The sequence below is a fragment of the Corvus cornix genome, chromosome 20, assembly GCF_000738735.6.
Source record: "Corvus cornix cornix isolate S_Up_H32 chromosome 20, ASM73873v5, whole genome shotgun sequence".
Lineage (NCBI taxonomy): Eukaryota > Metazoa > Chordata > Aves > Passeriformes > Corvidae > Corvus > Corvus cornix.
Genome location: NC_046349.1, coordinates 9,026,974 through 9,035,960, shown reverse-complemented (window position 1 = coordinate 9,035,960; position 8,987 = coordinate 9,026,974). Strand labels below are relative to the sequence as shown.

The 8,987-nt window shown below is 53.7% G+C and overlaps 1 long non-coding RNA gene across 2 annotated transcripts in view; it reads right to left on the bottom strand.

Annotated features, from left to right (window-relative positions):
- Nucleotides 1-2,082, bottom strand: part of LOC109144315 — a 140,878-nt gene extending 138,796 nt beyond the window's left edge. For both annotated transcript variants that reach the window (XR_005603496.1, XR_005603495.1), the window contains exon 1: nt 1,963-2,082. This is a non-coding gene — a long non-coding RNA (uncharacterized LOC109144315). The remainder of the gene's footprint in view (nt 1-1,962) is intronic.
- Between the last annotated feature and the right edge of the window lie 6,905 nt (nt 2,083-8,987).

Genomic DNA, 8,987 nt, shown 5'->3' with positions numbered 1-8,987 from the left:
GAGGTGACGCTGCAGCAGCAGAGATGCAGGTGTTACTGTGTCGTAATCAACTGTGAGGTGCTTTCCTTTCATTCAGCGATTGTCACGCTCGTCGCAGAGGAATGCCAGGCAGAGATGTCGGCCGGGGTGGTATCCGCAGGTACCTGCACTGGCTTTTCCCCACCGCGGCCCCAGCTCGGGATGCTGCGGCTCAGGGGCTGCTGCAGCGGCTCGCAGCAGTGCCGGGAGCCGCTGCCGGGCTGCTCACACGAGCTGAACGTGTTTGGGAAGCTCTCTTGGATCAAACAGGCTCCTACCTCCAGTAGGGGCTCTTATTTTTAGGACAAATATATAAGGAGAGGTGAAACCTGAGGTGGGTGGCAGATCTTTCTTCCTTCTCTAAGCGCTTTTGGTAAATAAAGAAAGGGGGAAAGGGGAAGACAGGGATGCTCAGTAAAGCACTAATGGGTATTTGTCCCCTCGGCAGTTGCTTGGAGTGTGGCATCAGGCACAGGAAGGTGCCTGTCCCCTTTACTGGGACCTTTGCTTCAGATGGGCTGATTCGGTAAGTGAGGGGGGAAACCCACAATGCCAAACCTGTTTTCCCCCCATTCCTTAAGGTAAAACATTCTCTGCAAAGCCCTCATAGCCAGGACCACATTCCTGGGGATGGCTCAGGATAAACACATTTTTCAAGAGCAAAAAAATTCAATCAGAAATTTGGTGTGTTTCATTTTTTTCCTTTTTTTTCCTACAAAAAAGCTCTTCCCATAGCCTACCTGGGAGCACTCCCTAATGTCAGGCTGCTCTCCCATACAGTGAGTATTGAAGATACCTGCAGGAAGGGCTTTGGGGTTAGAGGGAGGGAGTGCAGGGATGCTCCAGCCCCACTGAGTGGGGGCCTCCAGCTCAGCCTTGGCTCAGCCCCAGCTCAGTCACCACTCCCGAGTGGAGGAATGACTGAGCTGAAAGTGCTGCTCAACTTCTGCAGGGGAAGCCGAGGCAACAACACCAGAATTCACACATGGAATGGGGAAACAACACCTCTGCAGGCAAGACGGGTCCTTGTGTCTGGACAGATGGACACCGGCCCAGCCGGCCCAGCTTGGAGCTGTAGAGATTTTACAGACACATTCTGCAAAATATCTCCATGAAGTCAATGTGTCCTGCAGGCTCCGAGCGAGCCGTGCAGGCTGCACAGACACGGCTGCGGGGATGTGGAGCACGCAGGGCGTTACAGCATCAGCTCACACGCAGCCTGGCCATCCAGAGACACGTGCCACCCCAGCATATATGTGTTACATAAATATATAAATAAACCCTGGTGCACTCAGCTTATCCATGAGGAAGGAGCTGTAAAGCTGCCCCAACACATGGGAAGTGTCACACGCATGGGAGAGGGGCTGTGGCTGTGCCCACCAGAGCCATGGGGGAGTTTGCTCCCATTTTCGCCCCGTGAGGCAGATCCGTGCTTGGCTCTGGGGTGCCCTGAGCAGATGGTGGGGAGCAGGGCAGGGGCGTCAGGCCTGGGGGGTCAAAGACCGTGCCAAGGGATGGGGGGAGCCCTGAGCACCCCCCTCCTGCACCTCCCCACCCAGGATGAAAATCACAGCTGGGCTGAGAGGGGGGTGCAGGGGAAGGCAAAGCCAGAGGGATGGGGACAGGGGGGAAGGAATTGTGGGGGTCCTTGGTGGGGCGGCAGCATCAGCCAGGGATGTCTCCAGCCCTCGCACCCCCTTTCCCAGCATTCAGGACCCATTCACAGCCAGACTCCCCTCCCACGGCCCTCAGTGCAGGCAGAGTCTGCACCCGGTTTCCCAGAGCCATTTCCCAACATTTTGCAGAAACCCCATTAAATAAGTGGCGAGCAGTATTTAAACACAGCACTAATTATTAATTCCCCCCACATCCCCCCCTGAAATGCGAGGGTTTAATTGGCTCCAAGATGAGGAAGCTACGAGCAGTGTTATAAAATGAACTGACCCCGCGAAATGATGCAACATCTGGAGGCAGGGCAGGCGGGGAGGCAAGAGCATCTCTGCGGAGCATCCGTACGTGCAGCCTGCGCCGATGGGAAGGGCCCTACGGAGCTGCATCCCAGCTCTGCCTCGGCAATCCCGTGCTAAGAAAGAAAAGCCCCTCAGAGCTTACCTGCCCGCAGCGAGGCGTGTCCCCTCAGCACCTGCAGAACGAGAGCTCTGTCCTTTCAAACAGCCCTAAAAAATTTCCCCTAAGTCCACCCGGGTGATTATTTTTTTAGAGCTAATCAAGGAAATAAAGTTAAAGAGGAGGAGAGTTCCTCTTGTTTGGGGTCTGATTTGGGAGAAGGAGGGGGTGGGGGGAGTTAAAGAGACCAGTTGCTGCCCACTGCTTTGACCACTGAGGGATTCAACCCTTATTACCATTTTGTTTTTGTCCAGATTTGCAAGTAGGGCCCCCTGCATTCAAATCATCGCCCTCCATCCTTATTGTAAAGGACAGGCCTTAGTGGGCCCCCTTTGGATTGTCCTCCATTAACAATCCCTTCTTTTGTGGAGGTGTTTCTTTTTCTATTCACACACATCGCTGATGGTACTTCAGGCCCAGCTCTTAAAGAAACTGTTTGCAAAATTATACCTTTCCACACACTACTCCACAAGGAAGCAGGGAACTGTAGTTAGGAAAACATTATTGAGGCTTGTAATTTAATTAAAAATGCTAAAGCTGGGAAAGGGGAAAGGAGAGAGGGGAAAAGAGCATAAGGGTGCAAAAGCAGGAACCAGGTTTCTTTTCTTTTTGAGCTCTGCAGTCCCTGCACAGGCGGGGCTGGGGGTGTGGGGCAGTGCTCACGCTCCGCCCGTGCACAACCAGAGTGTGCCAGCCTGCACAGGGACAGGGGCTGCCCACGGCCGTCTGTGTGCCACGCTCCCGGCCCAGGCGCAGATGAGGCAGCCAGACACCCTTAAGCAAATAATGTTTTTAAAATGTGAATGCAAGCTCGGACATGCGTGGACAGAGCCCGAGGGGCACGGCTGTGCAGCGGGTGCCTGCAGCTGCCGGCCGCTCGGGGCAAAGCCCTCGCCTGAGGTGGCTGTGGGGGGAGTTGCACCCCATCAGCCTCCTCCTGAAAAACTCTCGCTTGAGGAGTTTAGGCTGAAAGAAAGCTGGAGGAGCTGCATCCTGCTCAGCATCCTTGCTCTCAGAAAGGCTCAGAAGCATGTCTGCAGCGAGGACACCCTTCGTTTGGTTATTGTTGTTATCCCCGTCGCCAACAGATCTGTAAATGTTCAAAGAACAACACGACTTTAAAAAAAATCATAATAATTCAGCTGGCGAAGCAGGGCAGAGCCTGACCTCCGGCTCCATGGATGAGTGCTTCGCTGGGACCCCTGCTGAGCCAATGTGGACCTTCAACATCAACTCAGAAATTGGTGTGATTTGCCTGGGAAACCAGCAGTCATAGAGCAACTGGCCTTGACAAGATGAAGAGGAAATGTATAGAAGACGTTTAATGGGTCGCAAGAGGAGGAGGGGGGGAGAAACTCAGCCTGGAGTGCTGCATTTTATATGTCTGGAGGGGCCCTTCTGCAGGAAGGGAAGGAGCAGGGCTGGGGAGGGGAGACTTTCTCAGGTTGGGCTTCATTTCCCAGCCATCAGAAGCCATCTGGGAACGCTCTGCCCTGCAAAAGGTTATTTCCCCATCCCTGGCTGGGACTCAGGCCCGGTCTGGGTTTCCAATAAACCCGGTGATTTCTTTAATGTCAGTGAATAGCTGAAGGCAGCCCGGCTGGCGAGGCTTTGTACATAGACGCACTGGGCTTGGATTTTGCACGCCTAATCGCCTAATTTTCTTCAAGTGATCTGGATGCCGTACTCTTGGGCTGTGGAACATTTTATAAATAGCTGTGCTTGGAGTTAATATGATTTACTGGAGAAAGACCAGTTAAGCAATTCCCCACCTAAGTAGAGCAGTAATGAACAGGCTCTGGAGAAGATGCCTTCCCCACCGGCTCCAAGAGGGGGTGGGCAGGGAAGCGGGGATGCAGAGAGGTGATGTTTATTTGTGTGCGTGCACAGAGTGTCATTGATTTTTAATTGTATTAAAAGAATTGCAGTAGCCACAGGCTGCCTCTAGGACTGGACTTTTCCCTCAAATATGTGCAGCGGAGCTGTGGCCTCCCCCTCCTCCTAATGCTTGTGCTGCTGCAACATCCCACTGCAGGAGTGAGTGGGGACAGCAGAGCCCTGCCCTGCTGCACATCTCTTCCCCTTCCCCTTCCTCTTCCCTTTTCCTTCCCTCATTCCTTTCTCCTTCCCTTTCAGCAGCCAAACCAAATCAGGGGGTCCCTGTGCTGCCCTGTTCCCTATTCTGAGGGAACTCCATTGTCAAGGGTGTCAGCAGAGCCAGGCTGAGCCCTGAGGGACAGGAGCACCACTTGGCCTGTCCCCTCCACCAGGGAGGGCACAGCGGCTGCAGCCTCGGTCAGGAGAGTCAGCAGTGCCTGGAAACCCAGTGAAGCCTCTGCTGAGCACAGTGATCCCCTGCCACCACCACTGAAGACCTGAACCAAAACCACCTGGATTTCAGTGAGAACCCCAGAGGGCTCTCATGCAGGGACCTCTCTCCTCCCCATTCCCCGGAAAAATATACCCTGGGACAATGTCCTGGAGTTTGGGGGAGCATTGTTGGGATCAGGGTGCTCCTTGGGGAAGAAGGGGGCGATCAGAAGGTTGAGATGATAAAAACAACACTCTTAGAAAATGCAAAAAGGAGAAATACACAGGCTTCAAACCCTGGTGGTGTTGGTGTGGGGAAACTGTGTCCAAGGCTGGCTCTGGCTCTGTTCAGCAGCCAGCAGAGGCTGGAGATGGGGATAAAGTGGCCAGGCCTGAGCTCCGCAGCCCAGGCTGGCAGGAGCAGGGCAGGAGCAACATTTCTAGGGGGGAGATGGTGGCTCATTGGTCACATCCCATCTGAGAGGTAGGAGACACCTTCCCCTTGGTGGGGCAGGAGAGGGTCCCCCATCCCCACCAGGATGAACCCCCCACCCCAGTTGTGCCACCACAGGGAAGGAGCTGTGCACCCCATTACACCAGCACAGGGGTGACCCCCGGGCTTGGGGGAGCCCGGGGGATGTCAGACCCCACTCCCAACCCCACACAAGTGCAGCATCCGCACCGCAAGCACACAATAACCCGGACCCCCGCACGCCCCAGCCCCTCCCTGCCCTCAGCTGTGCCTTCTCAAGGTGACCAGGAAAAATTAGGCTGGAAACTGTCCTGGTGATTGATCCAACCAAATAAACATCTCCAGGGAAAGGGGGGGAAGGAAGAGAAAAGCCTTTCTGCAGCACGGAGCCCGAGAGGGGAAGCAGGTAATTAGCTATGTGATGGAGCAATCCTCTCCTGCCGAGGAAATTCTTGACACCAGAATCCTGCCCTGAGAAACCAAGTGTGACCCAAGTGAGGATTTTTTTCCCCCCCTTCCCCTTTTTAAAATTAAGATCATTATATGTTTTTTAAATGTCAAGCCCAGGAAGAAGTGGTGGGGTGGGGGTTGGGGAGCTGCGGGCATTCTTCACTTCAGAAGCTTGAATGTTTCAAAGTTGCTGCTGTGCTGTTAGCTGACGGCTATTGTGTGTGTTTAAGGCTGGGGGGGGCCCGGGGAGGGGGCTCGGACCCCCCGTTGGTGTGGATTTGCTGTCCAAAGACCGTTAGAAAGAGGCAAGAATGAATGAGATTGAATGGAATTGTAATGCACAAGGCCCTCCTCCTTTCTCAAGGAGCTGGGAGGCCAGGAAAGCGAGTTGTGGGGAGAGCAGGCAGCTTTCCTCCACATAGGAAGAGGCTTTGCAAATCAGCAAATTGTATATTTCTAGGGGAAGAGGGGAGGGAGGGGGGTTATTTATTTTTTTTATTACAGATCTGGAAAAAAAAAAAAAAGCCCTGCAGCAGCTAAGAAGACCAAAAGGAGACAGAGAGAGAAAAGAGGGAGAGGAGACTTGATAGAAAAATCTGATTCCCAAACCTCTTGTAAGTGTAATTACTTTCTAAGAAAATGAATTGCTTTCTAAGAAAGATTAAAAAATGTAGAAGAATGTCTGAAATTATAGCAGGGAACAAACTCTGTTGATGCCTTTCCTACACAGAGAGATTTCTGGGGCAGGAACCAGAGGCCTAGAACCCGCAAAACCTTTGTCTGAGATTTGAAAGAGATCTGGGCTTAATTTTTAAGAGATTTTGCTTTCTCCTCCAGGCTGTGGGTCAGCTCCGAGGCAATGCTTGGGCTGGTGACGGGGCAGCGGCCGCTCGGCGCTGCTCTGGTGCCTGGGCCGCATCCCGGTGGCAACAGACAGACAAAGGCTGCTTATTATTGACTTATTCAGCAGAAATGAGGAGGGGGATGAGATTTTGGGGTGGTTTTGAGCGCTCTGCAATGTGTGTGTGTGTGTGTGTGAGCACGTGTGTGGTGTCTGTGTGTGTGTGTGCGTGTCATGTTGTCCAGGACAGGGCTGAGCGCACGTTTTCCACGGTTTGTTGTGCCGCAGTTGATTTGAGGTTCAATCTTGTATATTTTTCTAATGTGGTCATCTATGCGTGGTGGAGCAGGGGCTTGGAAATGGAAGGAAAGTGGAGGCATGTTGCTTGTCTCTGGGATTCCTTTGTTCGGGGAACAGTAGGTGGTAGGTTTAAAACGGCAGAGAGCGACAGAGGAGGAGAAGAAGAAAGAAATGAAAAAGGGGGAAAAAAAATGGCCCTTTACGAATCATCTGACTGTTTTCTTCTGGGATGGAGAAATGCTGCATTAGAGATTAAGGAAGGGCTGTGCTTAGGACAAAATGTCTCACTGGAAGTGTTGGTAAAATAGCAGCCAAACCCAGCCTGCCTTTAAAGCCTGGGATCACAAAAAGGCTGCAGGGCCGCAGAAGCGGGGGATGAGCTGGTGAGGGTATTTAATGGTAAACTTTCGAGGGGCTGAGCCGGTGATGGGTTTGTTTTAAAGGAGAAATAAACCCTGCTGCCAGCCTGCCGAGCAGCAGCGCTCCCCCCCGCCATATGACATCGCTCAGTCACCACCGCGGGGCTTCGCAGTGACAGGAGGCTCAAAATACCCCAACCCCGCTCCGCCGGGGGAGGGGAGAGGAAAATCAACCCCTCGGGTTTTCGGGGAGGATTCGCGGGGGGACAGGGGGCAGCTGGAGGAGCGAGCGCTCGGGACAGACAGACCGACAGAGCAGCTCCCCGCAGGGCCCTCCGGCCGGGTGCGAACCCGTCGGGAAGGGCACGGAGGGAAACACCGCCTCCTCTTCGGCGAGAAACAACCCGGGGGTGTCCCGTGGGTCCCCCCAGGGCTGACCCGGGCGCCCCCGCGCCCGCTGCTGCGGCTCCGCGCCTTCAACACCATGGACAGCGAAGCGGGGCCGGGCCGGGCCGGGCCGGGGGGAGGACGGGGACCGGCGACCGGGGGACGGGGGGCAGAGGGCTGGGGGCCGGTGACAGAGGGACCGGAGGTCTCGGGGAGGCCGGGCCCGGGCCGGACGGGAGGCCGAGGGCCCGGGTCTCGCAGGGGGGAGGCGGCCCAGCCGCCCCCGCATCCCGAGCATCCCTAGAGCCCCTCCGCATCCCTCGTCCCCAGCTCGGAGCGGCACCCTCGGGACTGGATGCGAGGTCCGAGTCTCCCCCGGGGACGGGCCCCGTGCAAACGGTAAACCTGAGCGTTTTCCTCCGTGTTAATTTGTTTAGGTTGTTTTCTTTTAAATCGATAAAAGATTGAGGGCCTCGGTCTGGCGGAGTAAATAGGTCAATATGGAACAGGCTCTAAATAAGCAGATTTTTTTTTTTTTTTTTAAGTTTCAGAAGATGAAAAGCGAAGGGAAAATTCCCTTTGCTGTGTAATGTCAAACGCTGATTGTCCCTGGTTTGTGCTTGTCATGAACCGCAGCATTATAAAAGAGGAAGAGGGAAAGGCACGCAAACAGGGACGGGGGCTCTCAGTGCTGTGGATGCCTTGAAAATATGGCTCTTGAGTTTGGGAGGTGATATTTCACCTCCCTGCGAGTATTTCAGTAGCCAAACGGGGCCCACCAGTTTTTTACAAGCTGCTATTTGGAGGCCGTTTCCCCTTCGGAGCCTGGCCTGGCAGGGCACGGCCCTCAGAGAGGGAGACGAAGGCCTCAAAACAATTGTTTTGCTCCAGCGGGGAAGGGAATAGATCCCTCTTCCAGCGGTTGTTGCCCAGCTGTTCTGGAAATGCTCATACTGCTGAGGCAGGGAGAGACTTCCAGCACTGGAGCAAGACACCTTCCATCAAAATAATTGTATCCTGCCTTCCCCCACCTTACACCCTTCCTTACCATGGAGGAAAATACCACAGTGCATGGAAATACACCCAGGCAAATAAATCGTCGCCTGAAAGCTCTGCCAGCAAACACGCATAGCACTGCTGGTCATAAAAGTTACTCTAGGCAGGGAGTCAGGGCGTGTAGAAAGCCACAGACCTGCACCTCCTGTCACAAAAATCAGTGTGAATGTGCCTCAGGTTTTTTGGGGGGGTGTGTGTTTGGAGCAGGAGGGATGGATAATTAGCACTGAAGAAGCGGCATGCTTACCAAAAAATTAAACACATGCAAGGGTTCTAAGCAAGACCTCTCCTTACTGGACATAGCCAGCTTGTTATTAAACATGATTTCTCTTCCCGGAGATTAAATTTGGTGACCTGAGATAAATAAATAAATCTCAGAGCCTATTCCCATTGTAGCAGCCGCCCTGTGATGAGGTCTGTAAGTTGAACCAACAAGAGGTGCAGCAAATCCATCTCTGCTTCCCAGCTCGCAAAATGGATGTGGTGGAAGGATATGATGAGGCACCAGCTAAACTGCAAGTGCAGGATGCCTGAGAGGGATGGGGAGAGACGCCTGGATGCCACGGCACAGGTTAGAGCAGGTTGAGGGCAGCAAATCTATACGTGATTTCGGCATTTTCCAGGGTGGAAGTCTTAGCTTAAAGAAAAAACAAAATACTCTCTCGGT